Consider the following 23514-nt stretch of genomic DNA (forward strand, 5'->3'; position numbering starts at 1 on the left):
AGCTAAAATAAATCTTCTTTCTCTAAGTCATTTTTCTCAAGTATTTGTCATAGTGAACAAAAGCTGACTGACACAAGTGGGAAAGAACAAGCAAAGGAAATACAAATAGTCAAAGAAACTGGAAAATCAGCACAATGAATATCACAAAAGCTAAGGAGGTGTTTCAAAAGAGAAAAGATGATTGGCACTATGGACAATTTCAAGTTATTAACATGAGTGCAGAATTGAAAAAACTCTCATTGTAAAATTTTTCCATCATATACAGACAATAGGTGAAATAACCTTAAGAACATAAATATTGGAAAAATCAGTTGTGAATTTTGACGATGAAACTATTGCTTTAACAATTATGCATTTACTTATAAGTCTGTGTCTTTTAAATTTTAATAATAGTTGTGTTTAACCAGGTCAGATAATTCCTGAAAATAAAATGTCTGACAATTGCAAACCAGAAAGAACCTGCTCCAACACAGGCTGAAGTGATCTGGCTTAAAAATCCCCAATTCATTCATTCATATTGATTCCATGCCTGCTCTTTGCTAAGTTCTAAACTAACTGCTGGGAAGATAAGTATAAATAAGAGAAATTTTATACTTGAGAATCTCAGGTAAATGAGGGAGATATATTTGTAAATAAACACTTCCTATTACTATGTTATTTTACACATCTAAACAGATCTGACAAAAGTGTGAAAGAGGAAAGAAGTAACCCTGCTGCACCAAAGCGGGGGGAAGGTCATACTCCCTAGTATAAACAATAAAAACTTCTATTAGGTGATCTCTTCTTATTCATCAGCCTCAGCTCCTATAACTCTTCTACTTATGTCAAAGTGGTAGCATAACATGATGTTTAAGGGCATATTCTTTGTAGTTACATGGACATGGGTTCAGACACACACTCTGCTACTTATGAGTATTTGATGACCATTCTTAATTTGAAGAATGGTGCTAATACTCCCTACCTAAAAGGTTATGAATATTGATGGAGATGATTTCAATAAAACATTTAACAAATACTTGATATATAACTTGCAATAAATTGTAGCAGGTGTTAATGGTATTATTGGTTCCCTGCTATGTTCCAATGATAATGAAGTACTGACAGTTTTCTGAGCGCAACATGATTTTCCAGGATTTGTGTCTCTGCCTTGTGAGTTCTTACTCAATTTTCAAAATGTAATGCACACATCTGTATCTCTGTCAAGAGTTAGACGTGCCCTCCTCTTTGTCACTAACTATTCCACGTAATACTTCATTTTAGCACTGATCACAAGATAACATAAAACTGAGGGTCCCTTGAGGTGGGAAGCATATGTTTTCCATCTTGGCATACCCAGTGCCCAATGCAGAGTAGATCCAAGATAAATGTTCAGTTAGTGAGCATATTTAATAGGAAAAGATACAAATTAAAGTGAGAAGGAAAGATTTAAAATTCTAGCAGACTATAGTGTTTTGATCTTCTTGACATTTAATCTGGTAAATCCAACGTTTTGAGTTAACTATGAAATAATCCTAATTAGAAAAAAATTTATAAATGTAAAATTTTTAAAGTGTTATTTATAATATCACCGACCATAAAAAGAATTTAGGTAATAATAAAGATATGATTATCATGGAAATAGGTGCAATATAACTACTTGATGAATTCCTATGCAATCATTACATGTGATGAGTATAAAAGCTATACAATGATAAGGGAACTTGGCAATGATATAAACTGAATGAAAAAATTAAAATTATTATGTAAATACAAAGACTTACACATATACACACAGAAAAGGGATTGGAAGGTCCTAGCTGTAGGGAAGTTAAGGCAACAGGATCAGAAGTTCAAAGCCTCAGCAACTTAGGGAGACCCTGTCCCAAAATTTTAAAAAATTAAATTTTTAATTTAATGTAGATCAGTGGTTAAGTGTCCCTGGAACCAAAAGAAGAAGAAGAAGAAGAAGAAGGAGAAGGAGGGGGAGGGGGAGGGGAGGGGGAAAAGAAAGAAAGAAAAAAGAGAAAAGAAAAGAAAAGGGATTGGAAGGAGACATAACAAATTGTGTAACAGAGCTGGGGTTAGAGTTCAGGGATACAGGTAATCTAATGAGATCTATTTCCATTATTAGGGAAAATACCATTTCAAAATTTATCTTTTGAATTTTCTATAAATAATGTATTGGTTTTGCAAAGTTTTAAAATTATAATGTACTACTTAGCATAGTTTCCTAAATTTCCCTAGGAGTTTTCAGCAGCCTAGAGACAGGATCAGAGAAAACTTAGAGTTGAATTTTCTCAGAAGTGAAGAGATTTGAGGATTCTAATTAAAGCATTGTGGGTGTGGCTGACAATGGGTGAAGAGGTATACACAAGCCAGCATAAGGTCACGATCTGAGAAATTGTGGACAGAGAACTTTAAGGCTTTATGTCTTAGAAATGAAGTCATTCTAACAGTCAAGTTGAAATTAATGGATAGTTTGGCCTTATTATAAGACATTATTCTAAGAAGCTAATTCACCTGATTTCCCAACCTACAGGAGGTTAGGAGCAGTTAACTGAAGAAAATATATACAATAAACATGTTTAGATGGCCCAAGTTGCTAGATACATTTTCTCCACCAATGAAAAATAGAAACTGATTTAACAAAGGCAATAAGCACAGACCACAGAAAAAGCACAGCAAACAATGGGGAACCTTAGGAAATATTGCATGCCTCTTAACAGATAGGTAAGATATCACACATAATGCTATGGTGTGAATTATTGTATGGCAATTCATAATTGAAACAATGACTCCTATACCACAAACAGGAACCAAATATCTTCCTTTAAAATTGTGAAAATCAATGAGAAAATGCATAAGAAAGCAATTGTAATGTGTAAAATGCTACACAATTGGTTAATTAATATTTTGATATCCTCTATGTATAAAGGCAGTGATACATATAATGCATTTTTTAAATGCTTCTATCCAAGTCAATTAACTTTTTAATTGGTACTTCAAATAATAATTTTCATTTATCTGGAAATTTAATTTATGGAAGATGCTACATTTTCTAATACTGCTGAATAAAAAAGACATTTTTGTTCTACTGGGATAATGTCTCATAACTTAGAACGAATGACTTATTCAGATTTTTTTGCCTGAGAAAATTTTAAGAGAGAAAGAATGAGCTCAGGGTATGTGGGGGAGGGGATGCCACATATGTGGAAAGAAGGAGCAAAAAGAAGCAATGAGGTTGTCTAAAATAAACTTTAATTACTCCTCACTTTTACTAAGTGTTGGCCAGTGACTGACTATCAGGCTGCCAGCCAAATTCCAAAAGGACAAGTAAATAAACAGTTAATGCATGTTATTTTGAAAATTTGCACATGGCCACCCACACAAGCACTAAATTAAACTTTTCCCAAGTGAAATCAGGATGCAGGCAAATAAGAATTGTTACCTATTCTTTCCTCACTAAGTATCTTTACTGTGACTTTGGCTCTGGGAAATATTTTTTATTTTCAAGAAAGGAAATAATTAATGAAAGCCTTTTCTTAAGTCAGATCCATCCCTGCATATGACAACTTTACTTTTAAGTCCTCAGGTTTATGCTTGCAGGAAAAAAACAAGCCACATTGCCTTAAATGTCTTAACTAACTAGTTCAAACTGGATCTTACTGCTATTTGATTTCCAAAGGACCCTGTGCTCACTGCCCAGGGTAATAGACAGTGTTCAGAATGAGTCATTATTTGCTCTGGGGACTATCAGAACTGCCTGCTCCCTGCGTTTTAGGGGTGTAGAATAAGGACTCAGAGTAAAATAATTCTCTGTGATTCTTTTCAGAAAGAGCAAAATGTAGCCACTGAAACAACAGAGATGAATCAAAATAAAATGTATATAATGAGAAAGAACATTTTTTATTATGATCAAAGAATAGGTAGATCTCAGGGCCAATTATTCTGAGTAGATTCCTCACCTTCCCTGCCCAACATCTGTATGCAGATGAAATGGGTTAAAAAAATGAATATCAAAGAAAGGTTTGAGAATGGGAGGTACACTAGAGACCCTGCTAAAAACCTCCATGAATAGCATGTACAGAATTAGAGCTGCGTAATACTCCATGGTGTATAGATGCCACATTTTTTTAATCCATTCATCCATTGAAGGGCATCTGGGTTGTTTCCACAGTCTAGCTATTGTGAATTGTGCTGCTATGAACATTGATGTGGCAGTATCCCTGTAGTACGCTCCTTTTAGGTCTTCAGGGAATAGTCCGAGAAGGGCAATAGCAGGGTCAAATGGTGGTTCCATTCCCAGCTGTCCCAGGAATCTCCATACTGCTTTCCAAAGTGGCCGAACCAATTTGCAGTCCCACCAGCAATGTACAAGAGTACTCTTTTCCCCACATCCTCTCCAGCATTTGTTGTTGTTTGACTTCATAATGGCTGCCAATCTTACTGGAGTGAGATGGTATCTTAGGGTGGTTTTGATTTGCATTTCTCTGACTGCTAGAGATGGTGAGCATTTTTTCATGTACTTGTTGATTGATTGTATGTCCTCCTCTGAGAAGTGTCTGTTTAGGTCCTTGGCCCATTTGTTGATTGGGTTATTTGTTATCTTGTTGTCTAATTTTTTGAGTTCTTTGTATACTCTGGATATTAGGGCTCTATCTGAAGTGTGAGGAGTAAAAATTTGTTCCCAGGATGTAGGCTCCCTATTTACCTCTCTTATTGTTTCTCTTGCTGAGAAAAAACTTTTTAGTTTAAGTAAGTCCCAATTGTTGATTCTTGTTATTAACTCTTGTGCTATGGGTGTCCTATTAAGGAATTTGGGGCCTGACCCTACAATATGTAGATCGGAGCCAACTTTTTCTTCTATCATACGCAGAGTCTCTGTTTTGATATCAAGGTCTTTGATCCATTTTGAGTTAACTTTTGTACATGGTGAGAGGAGAGGGTTTAGTTTCATTTTGTTGCATATGGATTTCCAGTTTTCCCAACACCATTTGTTGAAGATGCTATCCTTCCTCCATTGCTTGCTTTTAGCCCCTTTATCAAATATAAGGTAGTTGTAACTTTGTGGGTTAGTCTCTGTGTCCTCTATTCTGTACCATTGGTCCACCCGCCGGTTTTGGTACCAGTACCATGCTGTTTTTGTTACTATTGCTCTGTAATATAGTTTGAAGTCTGGTATTGCAATACCGCCTGATTCACTCTTCCTGCTTAGTATTGCTTTTGCTATTCTGGGTCTTTTATTTTTCCATATGAATTTCATGATTGCTTTATCTATTTCTACAAGAAGTGCCATTGGGATTTTGATTGGCATTGCATTAAACCTATAGAGAACTTTTGGTAATATCGCCATTTTGCTTAGTGAAGCTAGCCAATCCCTAAAAAGCAAATACAAAATGACTTCTTTGATATAATGAGAGCAATTAAGATTAGAGAAGGGAGGAAGAGCAGGAAGAAAAGACTAGCAATAAACAGAGACATGAAGGGGGAGGGAAAGGGAAAGAAAATGGGAATTACATGGAAATGGAGGGAGAGCCGCATTGTTATACAAAAATACATATAAGAGGCTGTGAGGGGAATGGGAAAATAAATAAGGAGAGAAATAAATTACAGTGGATGGGGTAGATAGAGAGGATGGGAGGGGAGGGGAGGGGAGGGGGGATAGTATAGGATAGGAAAGGTAGCAGAATACAACAGTTACTAATATGGCATTTTGTAAAAATGGGGATATGTAACTGATATGATTTTGAAATCTGCGTTGGGGGTAAAAATGGGAGCTCATAACTCACTCAAAGCTTATGTAAGAAATATGCTATGTCAAGAGCTTTGTAATGTTTTGAACAACCAATAAAAAAAAATCAGAAAATCAAAAAAAAAAAAGATGCAAGTAATGATTATAGGATATTAAATAAACATAAAAGGAACATTAAAAAAAAAAAAGAATTAGAGAAGCAGTAGCCCAAGAAAGCCTTGAAGAGCTGATTTTAGGTCCTTGAAGCACAAGCCTGTTTGGAAGCCCACAACATTAGCTGATGTCCTCTGTGAATTCGTAATTTGTGAGAGGCAGTGGCAGACAAGTAACTGATCAAAAGATTGGACTAAGGATTCCCTAGATACTGGCAATTCTAAAGATCATCCTACTAATATGGAAAGTAATTTCATGGGCTGGTGGTGATTCTGCCTTGGGTAATGATAGACAAAGTTGAGAACAATCACAATATTTAGAATCTCCTACTTTGTAGTGATGAATAAAAGCAATTCTGATAAATTCTAGTCACACTGAATAAAAAATAGAAAACAAATTTTTCCCTTGTGAGTAATATACTCACCATTGGAGGAAAAAGGCCCCTCCTGAAGCAAGTCCCAGGTTCCCATTTAGAAGCAAATATCCTCTTAATTTCAAGGAGTAACATTTCACTTAATTATAGAAGTGTATAATTGTTTCAAAAATGGGTGTCTCTTACCCAGCCTACTGCACTACAAGGCAATAAGGATGTGGGGCCTTGCTTACACAGGACTTGATTGGAATGCTGGCTCAGAGTTCAGCATTCCCCATGGATAAAAGACTGGACCTCTGATTTGAGTGAAAGCCAGTTCTGGAGTTTCCTGTAACCATGGTAACCAAATCAGAAGCACACATTAATGGCAGGCAAAAACAACTGGCAGTTTGCCTAGGCATCACTTAGAAGCATTAGCTTCCTAAGGTGAGTGCTAAACACAAGAGCTTCCAGAACAACTATTCCAGAGCAGACTCAGGGTTCAGAAGCATTCACTTGTTCTACTTGAGAAAAAAAATGGCAATGCTGGCTCTGGTATAGATATGCACTGGGGATTGCAGATACAGAAGCTTATGTGAGATCAGGGACCAAAGCCCAGATCTGGGACTGATTTCTGGGATTTTATACCTCTTTCTTATTAAGTATACTCCAAGTATAGATGCATATTTCCCTAGTTGAACTTTACTGTAATCCAGCTGCATGAGGTCACTAATATGTTATACTTCTTGCCTTAAGTAGCATCAAGATAGGCTCAGGCCCTTCTAAACACAGACATTTGCCTTTCCATGGAATGTATAAGCTTTTAAGAGCCTTAAGTGGAAATTTACAGATCTGCCATCAAGAACTGGGATTGTCAGTGAGCTGTGGTGGACAGACCCCAGCTTGGACTTTGAAAGGCCTGAGCAATATGTCTCAGGCTCAGTAAACCCATTTCTCAAGCCAGGGTGGTCAGTTTCTACCTTGATGACTTTGCAGGATTAAATGAAACATTTATTGTATGTCAAGGCAGTTGGCTTTCCCCATCAGAAATAATTGCTCTTTCTTCTGTGCTCTCATTGACCATTTTATTTATATTTATATGCTCTTATAGGACACCCTACAATGTGGCTCTTATTATTAATGTTATATAAATCTCTCATTAAATTGTTAGTTTTTTGAAAGCAGGAATAATACCTTATATTGTTTGTAAATCCAGTCCTGAACCTTACTCATTTATATGTATTCATGCAGTTATATAATTTATATATAAATAAATTATATATGATTCATATAATGTATGTTCAACTGAACTTAGTTCAATTAAATTGATTTGAATATAATTGAATTTGCTGTCCTACTTTCCCCTCAACTACCACTTTCTGCTAAGAGTATCTGAATTGGGCAGTAGACAGGGTTGGGTAGCACAAATATGAGGGATCTAGTGGATTCCAGATTTGGGCTGGGGTGGAAGCAGCAAACCATAGGGTTGGAGGAGTACATCTACCATGACTTACTACATAGGTTGAAGCTGTGTACTCAAATCCAATATTTAAGCCATATTCTGGATGCTACTACTATTTTACTTAACTAAAATGAGCCTTTCAATAATTCTGTCTTTCCTGACCTATTTCTCTACTTTTGGACCCCCCCATCCCCTGCAATCATATTTCCTTATCTCTAAGAAAATCTGTACCCCTCGAGTAAGAAATACTAGAAATGACTTTTGAGGGTATTATGTGAATTGGTTCTTTCCCTTTGATACTTGTGTTTAGATTACGGATATTTAATAAAGATATTTGCCCTTTCTCTTGTATAGGCAAATCAATGAGATAACATAAAGAGTTTTTGAAAACTTTGAAAGACTTCCCAAGTTATGTTGCTATAAAAATGTAGTGTGGCTTCATCTGCTTCCTTAACTTTTATTTTTGGTGGGTGGATTTTATTTATTTATTTTTACATACATGACAATAATGGAATGCATTACACTCATTGTTACCCATTTACAGCCCAAGTTTTCGTAACTCTGTATATAAAGTATGTAAACTTGAATTTGGGTCCTGGAGCCAGCTCCCCTATCTAGCTGTCAAGAATATTGCAGCTGAGTCAGGGTTTTCTGTAAGGCCATCCTCCCATCCCAGGGTCTTCTCTCCATAGCCTGAATCACTCATTAGTTGAATATTTGCCTGCCACATACCAATTATTTTCCCAAACATAGGGAAAATCTAAACCCAGTTCCATTGGGTGTTTCTTGGAGTTAGACATTCTTTATTTTCCAATCATGTGGTATTTCATTATCTTCTATGAGCATTGGTTTGTGGCAAGCATCACTCCAGGAAATGCAGAGTGCCCTGGCTAAAAGTAAGTCTTGAAGTATTGGCTATTCTTACATCTGGCTGAACCAGGATGCTTTTTTCAATATCTATTTTATTGCCCTTTGCCATATCATGAAGTTCTATTTTGTTTATTGAGCTCATACAGACTTAGGTTAATGTTTTGCTGATCAGTTCTATTTTTTTGACTATAGAGTTTTTAAACATTGCAATGGAGATTTCACCTGTAAAAAGTTATAAGTCCTTTACTATTATGTTATGTGTTGTATGTATTATGTTATGTGTGCACACTTGTGTTTTGTGTTATGTGTTTGAATGTACGTATGTCCATATATCATATATGATGAGCGCTCATGAAAAAATGGATCCAAATATTTTTTTTTATTCACATGATTTAAATGGTTTAATTTAAATTGGGTAAACAACTGTTGAGGATTGTTTTAATATGTGAACAAAAAGGAGGTTAACAGATCTGTTTGTTTACTTTCACCTTTCCTTTTCATTATATTTAATAATTCTCTTCAAGATAATGTAAATTGTTAAGAAAATTGTTTTCTTTTAGTGCCTTCTGGAATGTTACATAATTTTTTCTTTAGCCATTATTGCCAGAATTCCTATCTTCATCCCAGTGCCGGTGAAGACAAAGATGAATACAATCTACAGCTTCTGCAATAGCTATCACTGAACTGCTTGCAGAACTTGCCTGGACTATGTATCACTTGTATGCATTGTGAACTCACTTGTATGCCTTGTGAACTAACTGTTGGTGCAGCGACTTGTGGTAGTGTTGGGGTATTTTTGCTGATGGTATCATCGGTGGTACAATTTATCCAAAAGGAGCTGTCAATTGGCTTGGTGTATCCTCCTCCCTTCTGCTTGTGGTGGTCATTCTGCTAAAATTTGGGGGCCAACAGAGGTGAGGCAAAGAACATCACCCCCCCCGCTGGTATAAAGGTCTATCCACACGTGTGGCTGTATGCTGGACCAGTAGTCAATGATGGGTAAGATCCAATTGCAATGGTACCAACCTAAGACAGGAGGCTGACACATTGAAGTCAGCTAATCCGATGATGGGTAAGAACCATATGTAGTATTGAACAACCTAAGGCAGGCACGGTCCCTAAGCCACATGCTTGTTGTTTAAACAGAGAGGGGGAGATGTTGAAAGCCACAGCCAAAGGGGCCCCAGGAAACTTTCAGACTGCCAGCTGATGATTGGCTCACAGCGGCCCCAGAAACTTCTAGCTCATTGGCTCCTCTGCGGTGATGCTCATTGGGCTGTTGCCCTGCCCTTTCAGACTAAGGAGCTGCTCATTGGGGGACTTCTTTGGGCTCCGCCCACGTGACCCAGCCAATCGGCCTCAAGAGCAGGAGGATTGTGGGAGGTGGAGAGGCTTGTGGTTTTGGGAGAGGCTTATGGGAAGCCGGTGGTGGCAGTTGGGCTCTGAAGGTTTTCCTGAGGAGCAGTTTTGTTTGGCGTGTGTGGTTCTAAAAATAAAGTTCGTTTCTTCTGACAAGTGGCTCCTGAATTGTGCCCAGCCAGACTGCGGCACAAAGGGAACTTCCAATTCCAAAGGGAAGTTAACACTTTAATAGTAGCTGGTATTACAGACTATGTAGTACAAGAGGAGAAATTCAATTTTTCATAAACATGGTTTATAATAATAGAAAATACTTCTATAATACTTTCTATATACTAGGCACCATTTTCAACTTTCTTAGTCATGTGTCTTTAGTTAATTCACTTACAGCCCTCTTAGATATGTGCCTTTATTTCCCCATTTTATGGATAATGAGGCTGAGGCACAGAGAAATAAATGTCTTATCCAAAATTATATAGCTATGAATTATTACTGCAAGCATCTGAACCCAGGGGCCCAAGGCATATTTTTATGTAAATACTGCAGCAAAGCAAAGTGGATAAGAACATAAACTTAAATACTAGACTTCAAAGATTGAATTCTCAGCTCTGCCACTTATTGAAGAGAGAAATCTGAAACTATTTTCTATGTAGAGATTTTGGAAGCTTTTGTGTATTTTGCCTTTCTATGTCCCCTTCAAGGGCCACATTGTGAGGCCTCAGTTGTCTCATCTATCAAATGGAAATAATAATAATTCTTTCCTCATTATGTATATTGAGAGGATTAAATGAGCTAATTATATTAAAGTGCTTAAAGTAGCCTCTACACATAATTGTTAAAACATTCAACAGTTATTTCTTGAACATTAAATATAATCTAAGAATTGAACTAAATTCTGGGAATATATAAATAAACAAGTTGAGTTTCCACACTGAAGAATTTATAGTCTAGTGGAAGATAAGCTAAACAAATTATTTTATTATAGTTTTGGTATTTGCTAAGTAAGCATGCAAAGCACACTTTTATGCATATTGCACTTTATTAGTGCAGCATAACAATAGATTAACTTTTTTACCAGTTCCATTGGGTGTTTCTTGGGGTTAGACATTCTTTATTTTGCAATCATGTGGTACTTCATTATCTTCTATGAGCATGGTTTGTGGCAAGCATCACTTCAGGAAGTGCAGAGTGCCCTGGCTAAAAGTAAGTCTTGGAGTATCAATGAAAAACATTGACGAGTCACATCAATCTTTGTCTAAAATTGAACTCGTAGTCAACTAAAGCATCTGGATTTTGTTATATAAACCATTGGTTATTCAAATCTTCTCCATCTCATATTATGCAATCCATTTTTTAAAATGTTTTCTTGATTAAGCATCCCTAACTTTTTGAGTACCAATACCATGACACATAGAGAAAATTCTACACTTGGTCTCATGTGACAAGTTGCAATCAGAACATGAGCACATTAAAAATATTATATAAAATTACCTTTGGGTTAGTTGTAAAATATATGTAGAAAACATAAATGAATTTTGTGTTTAGACTTGAGTCACATATCTAAGATTATTTATATGTAAATATTCCATAATATGAAAAACACCCAAAATCTGAAACACTTCTGGTCTCAAGCATTTCAGATAAGGGATACTCTAAGCCTAGGGTTCCAACTTGTTAGCATTGCTTTTAATCTTGAGTATTGTCCCTGACCCTCTCTCAGCCTCTCAGGTTTGTATTATCTATATATTTGATGAGCGTGTCTTCCACATCTTTACCAAGCTTAATGAAAAGGACAGTGTCAAGGACAAAGCCCCATGGCATCATGAAACACATGTCTTCTACTAAGTACTTAGTAATTAATCACACTTTTGTTATCCAATCAACTATAAATTTTACCTCACCGTATTCATTCTCCTTTGGTCAGTTGTGCTGACCTGAATATTTTACTGAGGTGTCTGTCACATTAGGTAATGAGATTATAGTATTTTGCTAAAATCAAAATATATCCCCTGTATAGTATTCCTTGATTTACTAAGCCAATAACTCTACCAAAGAATGAAAATAAATCATGTTTAAATTTTGACTCCAAACAATCTTCTTTTGACCATATTCTTTCTAGTGCTAAACTGACTGAAGATTATTCCACCTCTCCAACTCAAAATTCCACTCCCTCCCCACCACCTAAATGTGTGAGTGCCTTCAAATCCAGAAATATATAGTTATATATTTCTTTGTCTATGGAACCTAGCATACTTCCTGACATATAACAGATGATCAATAAATAGTTGTTGAATAAATGAATGGAACCATCTGGCCTATTTGGTTTAGGTTCAAGTTTTATCCAGGTTATTCCTTTGCTAAATTGCAATAATAATTCCAAGCCAAGTACGTAATCATTCTTTGGAATTTATTAAATAATGAGTTATTAATACTAATGACCTTAGGCATTAACTTAGGAATGATGGCGTAATACTAATGGATAACAAAGAGAAAACAGGGCTCAAATTATGTTTTATTTCTATCTTTTCAAGGAAAAAATATCTCCATGTTGAAAAGAATAGAATAAAATTGGTGAGCTAGATACAGAGAATGTAAGAATTAATCTGTTTGCTCCTAATGACTTCAAGTTCCTCTGTAGATTCAAAACAGGAAACTTATAAATATGGCAAACAGAATCACAGTATACATACCAGTAATTTCTAGAGATGTTGACAAGAGGTTTTAGAAGACTAGAATAGTTCATTGATCTAAGGAGAGTAAAAGCAGTGAGATAATAAAAGAAAGCATGCTTAATCATCATTTGCAGATATCATATTTGTGAATTTACCAACTTATAGAAATAACTTTGTGGCCCTGTAAATCAGTACTGGGCATTCAGGCATTTGAATGTAAGTCTAAATAGAGTGGTGAAAAATTTGGGTAACACAATGCACATGTTCCCAGCTGAGATAAGAAACGGGAACACACTGTTTTCTTGTTTCATCTCTTATACTCTAAACAAATGTTCTTTCACAATCAATTCAGTGCCATTTTTCTTTATTTTTTCTTTTGCATTTTGTTGAGGATTCTGCTATCTAAAATTCTGAAACTGACCCAAAGTGTAGCACTGACTAACATACTAAATGCAAGTAGTCTGTGATGTGCCTTATGGAGAAAATGTGTGTATTGAATAAACTTCCTCCAGGTGTGCTATAGTGCAATTTGCCATGAGATCAATTTTAATGTATTAATGATATGTTAAATAAGGTGTCTTTAAACAGAAATACACATAAAACAAAGTTATGTATTGATTAGTCAATGAAAATATTGTGATTAGAGGTTTGCGAGAACTTGTGTTTCCTCTAGGACCTAGTGATTCAGAATTAACTAATTCAGTTTTCATAGGGACATTATAGAATATTACCAGGAATAATAAGAATTAATTGCATATGCTCTTGAATTGTTGGGATACTATAAAAAATTTTAAAGAAATAAAGTATAAAAACCACCCTAAGATACCATCTCACTCCAGTAAGATTGGCAGCCATTATGAAGTCAAACAACAAGAAGTGCTGGCAAGGATGTGGGGAAACGGGTACACTTGTACACTGCTGGTGAGACTGCAAATTGGTGAGGCCAATTTGGAAAGCAGTATGGAGATTCCTGGGAAAGCTGGGAATGGATCCACCATTTGACCCAGCTATCGCCCTTCTGGGACTATTCCCTGAGGATCTTAAAAGAGCGTACTATAGGGATACTGCCACATCAAGGATCATAGTGACACAATTCACAATAGCTAGACTGTGGAACCAACCTAGATGCCCTTCAATAGATGAATGGATAAAAAAAATGTGGCATCTATACACAATGGAGTATTATGCAGCACTAAAAAATGACAAAATCATAGAATTTGCAGGGAAATGGATGGCATTAGAGCAGATTATGCTAAGCGAAGCTAGCCAATCCTTAAAAAAAATGCCAAATGTCTTCTTTGATATAAAGAGAGCAACTAAGAATAGAACAGGGAGGAAGAGCATGAGGAAAAGATTAACATTAAACAAAGACGAGTGGGGGGAGAGAAAGGGAGAGAGAAGGGAAAGCATATGGAAATGGTAGGAGACCCTCAATGTTACACAAAATTACATATAAGAGGTTGTGACGGGAAAGGGGGAGGGAAACAAAGGAGAGAATTGAATAACAGCAGAGGAGGTAGAGAGGGAAGATGGGAGGGGAGGGGAGGGGAGGGGGGATAGTAGGGGATAGGAAAGGTAGCAGAATACAACAGTCACTATATGCCATTATGTAAAAATGTGAGTGTGTAACCGATGTGATTCTGCAATTTGTATTTGGGGTAAAAGTGGGAGTTCATAACCCAATTGAGTCAAATGTATGAAAGATGATATACCATGAGCTTTGTAATGTTTCGAACAACCAATAAAAAAAAGAAATAAAGTATAGATGAATGGATTTAAAATGTGGCATATATAAACAATGGAATATTACTCCGCAATAAAAGAGAATAAAATCATGGCATTTGCAGGTAAATGGATGGAGTTAGAGAAGATAATGCTAATGGAATGTTACTCAGCAATAAAAGAGAATAAAACCATGGCATTTGCAGGTAAATGGTGGAGTTATAGAGAAGATAATGCTAAGTGAAGTTAGCCAATCCCAAAATACCAAATGCCAAATGTTTTCTCTGATATAAGGAGGCTGATTCATAGTGGGGTTAGGAGGGAGAGCATGTGAAGATTAGACGAACTCTAGATAGGACAGAGGGGTTGGAGGGGAAGGGATGGGGAGTGGGGTTATAAATGATGGTGGAATGTGATGGACATTATTATCCAAAGTACATGTATGAAGACACAAATTGGTGTGAATATAGTTTGTATAAAACCGGAGATATATGAAAAATTGTGCTCTATAAGTATAATAAGAATTATTATGCATTCTGCTTCATATATATATATTTATAAAACATATATAAATACAAAACAAAAAACAAATCACTTATGGAATAGTCTATAATAGGAATTGTATTTCATCATAATAAACTATAAACCTACAACATTTTTAAAAGATATAACTAGTTAAATAATCATATAGACTAGTTAAATAATCATTTTTTAATTTCTTACATACATTACAATAGTGGAATGCATTATAATCATAATTATCCACTCACAACACCACTTTTCATAACTCTGTATACAAAGTGTGTTCATGCTAAATTATGCCATTATACATGAGCTCTTATTATTATTATTTTTTGCATTACAATTCTTAATACACCTTTATACCACAATTTATCATATCTCTGATTGTATATAAGGTATGTTGACACCAAATTCACATCTTCATACGTGTATTTTGTATAATGATGAGGGTCTCCTTCCATCATCCATGCTAATTCCCTTCTTCCTCCCTTTCCTTCCCACCCCTATTCCCTATCTAGATGTAATCTTCCTCCCTTGCTCTCCCTCCCAACCCCATTTTGAGTCACCCCCCTTATATCAGAGAAGACATTCAGCATTTGTTTTTTGAGGATTGGCTAACTTCACTTAGCATAATCTTCTCTAATGCCATCCATTTCCCTGCAAATGCCAAGATCTTATTCTTTTTTTATTGCTGGGTAATATTTCATTGTGTATAAATGCCACATTTTTTTATCCATTCATCCACTGAATGACATCTAGGTTGGCTCCACAGTTTAGCTATTGTGAATTGTGCTGCTATAAACATTGATGTGGCTGTGGCATTCCTCATAGAAATAAAAAAAGTAATCATGAAATTCATATGGAAAAATAACAGACCCAGAATAGCTAAAACAATTCTAAGCAGGAGGAGTGAAACAGGTGGTATTGCTATACCAGACCTTAAACTATACTACAGAGCAATAGTAACAAAAACAGCATGGTACTGGCACCAAAATGGGCTGGTAGAACAATGGTACAGAATAGAGGACACAGAGACTAACCCACAAAATTACAACTACCTTATATTAGACAAAGGTGCCAATAGCATGCACTAGGGAAATGATAGCATCTTCAACAAATGGTTCTGGGAAAACTGGAAATCCATATGCAACAAAATGAAACTGAATCCCTATCTCTCACCATGCACAAAAGTTAACTCAAAATGGATCAAGGATCTAGGGATTATACCAGAGACTCCGTGTCTAATAGAAGAAAAAGTAGGCTATAATCTCCATCACGTGGGGCTAGGCCCCAACTTCCTTAATAAGACACGTATAGCACAAGAATTAAAACCAAGAATCAACAAATGGAATGGATTCAAACTAAAAAGTTTTTTCTCAGAAAAAGAACTAATATGTGAGGTGAATAGGGAGCCTACATCCTGGGAACAAATTCTTACCCCTCACACATCAGATAGAGCTCTAATCTCTAGGGTATATAAAGAGCTCAACAAGATAAGCACCAAAAAAACAAATAATCCAATCAATAAATGGGCCAAGGACCTGAACAGACACTTCTCAGAAGAGAATGTACAATCAATCAACAAATATATGAAAAATTTTCATCATCTCTAGCAATCAGAGAAATGCAAATTAAAACTACTCTAAGATTCTATCTCACTCCAGTAAGAATGGAAGCCATTATGAAGACGAACAACAGTGCTGGTGAGGATTCCAGGAAAAAGGTACACTCATACACTGCTGGTGGGACTGCAAATTGGTGCAGCCTATTTGGAAAGCAGTACGGAGATTCCTTGGAAAGCTGGGAATGGAACCACCATTTGACCCAGCTATTCCTCTTCTCGGACTATACCCAAAAGACCTAAAAACAGCATATACAGGGATAAATAATCATATTTAAAAGGAGCAAGATCAGCATCTTACCAAGAAAGGTCTGTAGGTGCTGGCTCCAGAGTTCAGCCTTGCCTCTTCAACATATTTGTCATGATATGAAAAAGAACAGTGAAAGAGAGCTCTCCAGAAACTTTTATGATTCTTCTGATTCCCTATATTTCTTCACCTTCTTGACATAGTTATTTAAACTCTATCTCATTCACTTTCTCCTTGATACTCTTCTTCAGCAAAGATTTGCTCCAGAGTGAAATGTAGTTTCACTTGTTCTCCTCTTGCTGTTTTTAAGAACCAGTACAGTGTTTAGAAGTTTTAGCAATATAATAGCAAAGAAATAGATCTGAGGAAGTCACTATACTTTTCCAAAGTAGCAAAACAGTTATGGTTCATAGTCTGTGTTTAATTCATTTTGATTTAATACATTTCCTTTCAACATCTTGTGTAGGTCTCCCACTGTGTAAGGTGACTTTAGGGACCAAAAGAAGATAAAATGGTCACCCTGACTCCAAGGAAGCTAATTGTTCCTCCTTGATTATGGGCTATAATGCCTGCTGCAAAGTCAGCAGTCCCTCAGTCTCCCCCAAATGAAATTGTGAGCATTGCTTTTCCATTGACCTCAAGCTTATGTGATTCTCTTGGCAAAGGATCTTGACATAGTAAGAGGCAGTCTATTTGGGCATTTCTTCACATCTATTTACATTTCTTCACATGTATAGATGACCAACACACACACACGACAACAACAATGTGTACTTGGCTTGAATCTGGAAAAGAAAGCAAATACATAATTTGAAAAAAGTTAGGATTCATTCCCAAAACCCAAATATAACAAAACAGCTAGATATCTATAAGGCAAAGTTTAAAATGGACTTTTAAATTTATTCTTTATAGTGATACATGACAGTAGAATGTATTTTGCCATATTATACATATAGGGAGTATAACTTCCCATTCTCATGGTTGTACATGATGTGGTGTTACACTGGTGGTGTACTCACATATGAACATAGGAAAGTTACATCCGATTCATTCTAGTATCTTTCCTATTCCCAACCTCCCTCCTTTCCTTTCATTCCCTTTTGTCTAATCCAATTAACTTTTATCCCCACCCCTTATTGTGTGTTAGCATCTGCATATCAGAGAGAACTTTCAGCTTTTGGTTTGGGGGGATTGACTTATTTCACTTAGATGAGAGTCTCCAGTTCCATCCATTTACCAGAATAAAATGGACTTTTTGTTATTATTTATGTTACCTTCATACTAGCCTGTTTGCTTGTTTTCAAAAATAATTATTTTACAGCTATACCAAGTGGATTTCAGGGGCTTGGGAAAAGGGGATGGGGATTTATTGCTTATGAAAAAAAATAAAATTATACCAAATATTGAACACAAGACAAATATTCCATTTTGAAATTTCATTTTCACTGAATGAGAAGTCTTCTACAATACCAGTTACCTTGACCTCTACTAATAAAAAGCATTTGATGGCAATTAATGCAGACTCCTGCTTTCCAAACTGAGGAACAACTACCAAGTACAGAAAAGGAATATTTAGCTTAGCATTTATAGGGGTTTTCGTGAATCGCATAAGACCTTAACACACTGTGCTTAAACAATATTTTGTAGCTATTATAAGCATGGGTTTTGGGACAAGTTAAATTGGCTTGGTTTCCAACACAGATTTTTCTTCCCTCTTCCTAGCCAAGTGGATTTGAGGGTTGATGCTGAAGGTCCCTGAGCTTCAGTAAATTTTAGGCAGTAATATCTACTTCTTTGGATTGATATAAGGGTCAGATGAGATAATGCATATAAAGACCCTTAGTAAGCTCCATGAGTAGTATTGATCATTATTGACACATATCATAGAGCCACATGTTTTAGCCCACCTCCTTACTCTTACCCTAGCTAAAGAGCTACTTCCTGAAAGCTTAATTGACCCAGATGCCCCTGCCCAATCCCTGGTGCATCCTGAGTATGTCAAATTCTACACTTGCTCTTACCACATGAATTTTAATTGCTTATAAATGTATCTTACTAAATTGTGAACTCCGAAGGCAGGAACTGTATTGTATCTTTAAATCTCTCAATTTAGCAATGTTTGTTATATATTCATGAAAAATAATGTGATGTGAATTCTAAAAGACCTAATATAATCTTCAGAAACATCTACAGAAATGGTGTGTCCTCTCTAAATTTCTTTACACAAATGTCAGACATTGAATAGAATCGTGGAGAACATTAGATAAGGAATGTTGGATGAGATGTACACTTCCCAAGTGAATTATATATAATGATGAATTATACTTCTTTAAACAATGAAGAGGATAATAGTATATGAGTATTTAGGGGATGGATATTGTTTATTTCATTTGGTTTAATGTTCTTAATTGGCAAAATTAGAAATTGGCAATTTTTTTCTATTCATCACTTCCCAGCATTCCCACATTTTTAAAAATTTCCTGGTCAGTGAAAACTCAAAACCCAGAAAATCATAAATGTTAATGTTTATTTCAACTCTAGTCTTTTGAGTGTGATACAGAAGCTGTGTCCTCTAGAAATTGCATTTAGTCATACTTAAAGGCATATTTTCAAGTTTAGAAAACAGAAAAGTCTCACAACTAATACCACCAAGTGTTAGAAAAGTTAATCCTAGATTTAAGACCAGTGAGATTTTTGAAAACTATCTCAAGACATTAAATCTTAAGCCCCTCAACACTAAGAGATTGTGATTTAGGAGAATATACTAGGAATGGAAGCATATGGGGTCCTGATACAACAGGACCACTGATAAAATGGATGCCCCAGCTGACCAGTAGGCCACAGCTGTTAGGTTAATTTTATTTTCTAAAAATAAAATCTAGATAGGATTGACCAAAGCCAAATGAGCCATTTTTTGGAAGAATTGCTGCTACAAACAGACTGACTTCTTTGTCTAAAACTTCATTAAGCCATCATATGCTTTTCCAGTGTTTCCTTTCCCATCACTCCTAACCAGAAGGATGCATTATTTTTTTTAAAAAAAGGCTCAATAATCATCCTCTTATTAACTTAAAGATGTCAAAAGTAAGTGTTTATGACATTTCAGTGATGGTCCATACCTCGAAACTAGCTAATCATAAACAACCAGTTATGAATGGAAACTGCTGTTAAAACATAATCAATATTTGGGAAGGTGGTGAAAGTAGAGTGTGGCTTAGAGAAAACCTGAGAAAATTGATTATTGTTAAGCACTTAAACACTTCTAGGATTCTTAAATAATCTGTATGACAAAACTCTTGCCCACAGAATCTAGTTTTGTAGGCTTAGAAGAATGCTTTTTATTATCAGTTATGGTGCAGTCTTGCCCTCTGTGCTTTTCCTGAAACATGGCCCGTAACATGGGGAAGAACAGAAGGGATTCTAGAACCACATATTGCCTCCAGTATTAATTCATAACATTTATCTGGACAAGAGTGGGCTGAAGACAATCCTGATACCTAATAAAATTTATTGAGTGAGTGTCTGAAGACTCAAATGGAATACTTATTCAGAAACTAATCCTACTGTAATATTTTAAGAAATTCAGTTTTTATGGCTTCTGTCACCTATTTCACACTTTCTCTTCCACCTCAAATATCTTTACTCCTCCTTTTCCTCCCTACAGCTACAGACATTGCTTCATACTTTCTAAGAAAACATAAATACAATAAAAAAGAAACACCTTAGTGCTTAATAATCCCTCTACCAACCTCCTTGCATTTGTACTTTTTTCTTTCCTACACAGATTTCTTCTTTTATAAATGAATAATTCTCAGGTATACAAATGTACCTTTATTAATGTCTCCCATCTTAATAAGGAAACTTAACTTCCTTGATTCCACATCTCTCTAGCAACCCCTCCACTTCTTGGGTCCACTTCTTACAAAAACTCCTCAAAAGAGTTGTCTATACTCCTGTCCCTACCTACCTCTCATCCACTTCTCTGCCTACCCTCCACCTACTCTAATTAGTTCACTATTCTTCAGTGACCTAACTGTAATCATCCTCTGTCAGATCCACAAAGTCATAAAATTAGGTTCTCCCAGCATCAACCCATTTTAAGAGGGAAGTAGTACATTTTGAATTGAGCACAAGCAAGGCCAGAAAACATAAATTGGTGAGGAATAATCTTTGGGTAACACCTTGGCCATCTAATCTGTATGGAAAGAGAAGTAAAACTAGGTGAGAACATAAATTGATAGGTAGTGATGATTGACCTAACTGGTTGATCAGGTGCCCATGGAAGATAGATTAGACTATTAATCACAATTCTGGAAAATAAGCATATGGGTAGGTATATGGGAGAGAGCACAAAATGGGAAGATCTTTGTATTATACATTAATGGCCACCAGAGAGTACCATCCACAGAAGAGGCATTTAATAACCAAGTAGACAGATTTCTCCCATTTAATGTCAACAAACCTCTGCCACCAGATAAACAAATGCCAGCACAATTGTTTTATAATAAATAGAGGCCAGAGAGGCTACTAATGGGTCCATTTGCTGCTCAGTACAGCTGTAGATGAGAGTCCCACCTGCCAGCAATAGACACCAATGCCGAGTCCCTGATGTATCACTGTTTCTTAGATTTCAACCAGATACTTAGCGAGTTTATTACAAAAGGAGTCTCTTGACACTGGAAAGGGCAAAAATTCATCTTGAGAAGAATTGCCACATATTCCAGATAGGGTTTATCCTTTCCTGCCACAAAGTCTCAGCCAGTACCACCATATGTGGGTTTACAGAGGCAATACCCTACAAACATGAAATGCCATTTTCTAGGCCAATAGAAACTCTTATAAGGATCTTTGGTGATTATCTGGGATATCCCCTGGTATTCCTCCACCCCATTTTTATTGTAAATGTACAAGTACTGCAGGTGTAATATGAGAAGAGCATGGTGACCAAGACATAGACCTCTTAGATATGAGGGACTTTCAGCCTACCAGTTGGGCCATTTAGACATGCAGTAGGGCTAGAATGAGGGTCAGGGAATCTAGAATTGGTAGTAGAGGGATATGAGGTGTGAACTTCACACCAGCCGTAGAGACAAGGACTGTATTGCATCCTACTATCTTTCAGAAAAAGAGACAAACTAGAATCCTGGAGAGTCTCCCAGGTGGTGTGAACATCCTGTATGAAGCAAGAGACCTGAGCATTCTGAAAAGTGGATTCTAGAGAATTCTCTGATATACCATCCAGAATCTTCTTCATAATTAAGACATGCATGCTTCCAATAGCCAGGAGTACTTGCTACTAATGATTCACATCTAGTTATCTCCAGACCTTACCCTCAGAAGAAGAAAGCTGCCTCACCCAGGGCAGCTCACATTTAACATCTACTCCAAACAGGGTTACAAGAGCTCAGCTCTCTTGTCTTAACTGTGGGTCAGCCTTTTGGAGTTCCCCAAGAGACTGAGGCCTCTGTTGAAACTGCACCTCAATTCTACATTTCTACCTTCCCAATCCTACATTTCTACCTTCCAAATCCTGTTTCCTCAGATTTTCTTCTGTGAGCTCTTCTCCATCAATCTCCTGCATAAAAATCTCAGCATCTTATAGTGCACTCCTAAAGAGCAGATACTACTGTAAGTAGGTTATAGGATGGTTGGAACACAGAAAGGGGATATGAAAATCAACTAGAAATTTTAAGAAGCCAAACAATAGAGGCTCAAGGTCTGAATTAGTAAAGTATGTTTGCGTGGGGGTGGGGGGGAGAGGACAGGGAAGTAATGGGGGAGGGGGAGGGAGAAGATATATATATATATATGTAATATATCTATATGTGATATATATGATATATATATATATATATAGATACAGATATAGATGGTATTTCAAAAGTAAAAGAAGTATTCCATACCGATTCAACTTGGAGATTGAGAGAGATGGGTGTGACACAAGTTTAGACCTTTGCATGATTGACAGAAAAACAGTATAATTGAGAAAGAGAAGGACAACCAGATAATGGAGAAGAGGAAGAGCTCCACTTAGACCTTTGCATTTGAGGAGATATAATTTCTTTAATATATGTTAAGGACGACATCTGAATGGAGTGAATTCCAGTTCCTCAGCTATCCTTGTGAGCATATTTTCCTACACCAGTCCTATAGGTAACCAAGGGAGCTTCACTAGATCACAACTGAAAGGAAAATATAACACTAAGCTCTCTTCTCTTCGTTGTTCTCATTTCCAGATTTGGGGTGTGATAGCCAGAATGTTTTGAGAGATTATCAGTCTTTATTATATTTTTTCAAGAAATAAAATGGGCCATAATATGATGGCACAATATACTAGATAGACTTGTAAAAAGAAAAATATTTAACAATTCAGACCTTAGTTTCAATGGAAAGATACATAAAGATATTCCTCTGAAGTCTAAGTAGAACATCTTTGTTTTGAAAAGAATAGACTTTTCAGTAGCAGAGAACTATGAGAGGCATTCACACTGACATCAGTCTACTCAAAAATATTCTATAAGACAATCTGATCAAGACAGTCTATCCTGTTACATATTATTTTCCTCAACCCATCTGAAGTTTTGGAAAACTCTATTTTTGGAATTTAATTATGCTGGATATTTCTCTCAAATGCTCTTTTGGCTGTTAAGCTATTCATCTGCAATAGATTTTCTTCCTTAGAGAAAGGCAACCACAGTAGTCACAAAGAGTATTGCAATCAGTTTGCACAGTGTACTGCATAAGAGGGCTTAAAGTGTTTGGGTATGTTACTCTTCTACTAAGGGTGATTTCTAGCTAATGTG

The sequence above is a fragment of the Spermophilus citellus genome (assembly GCF_964194105.1).
Source record: "Spermophilus citellus genome assembly, chromosome: 2".
NCBI lineage: Eukaryota > Metazoa > Chordata > Mammalia > Rodentia > Sciuridae > Spermophilus > Spermophilus citellus.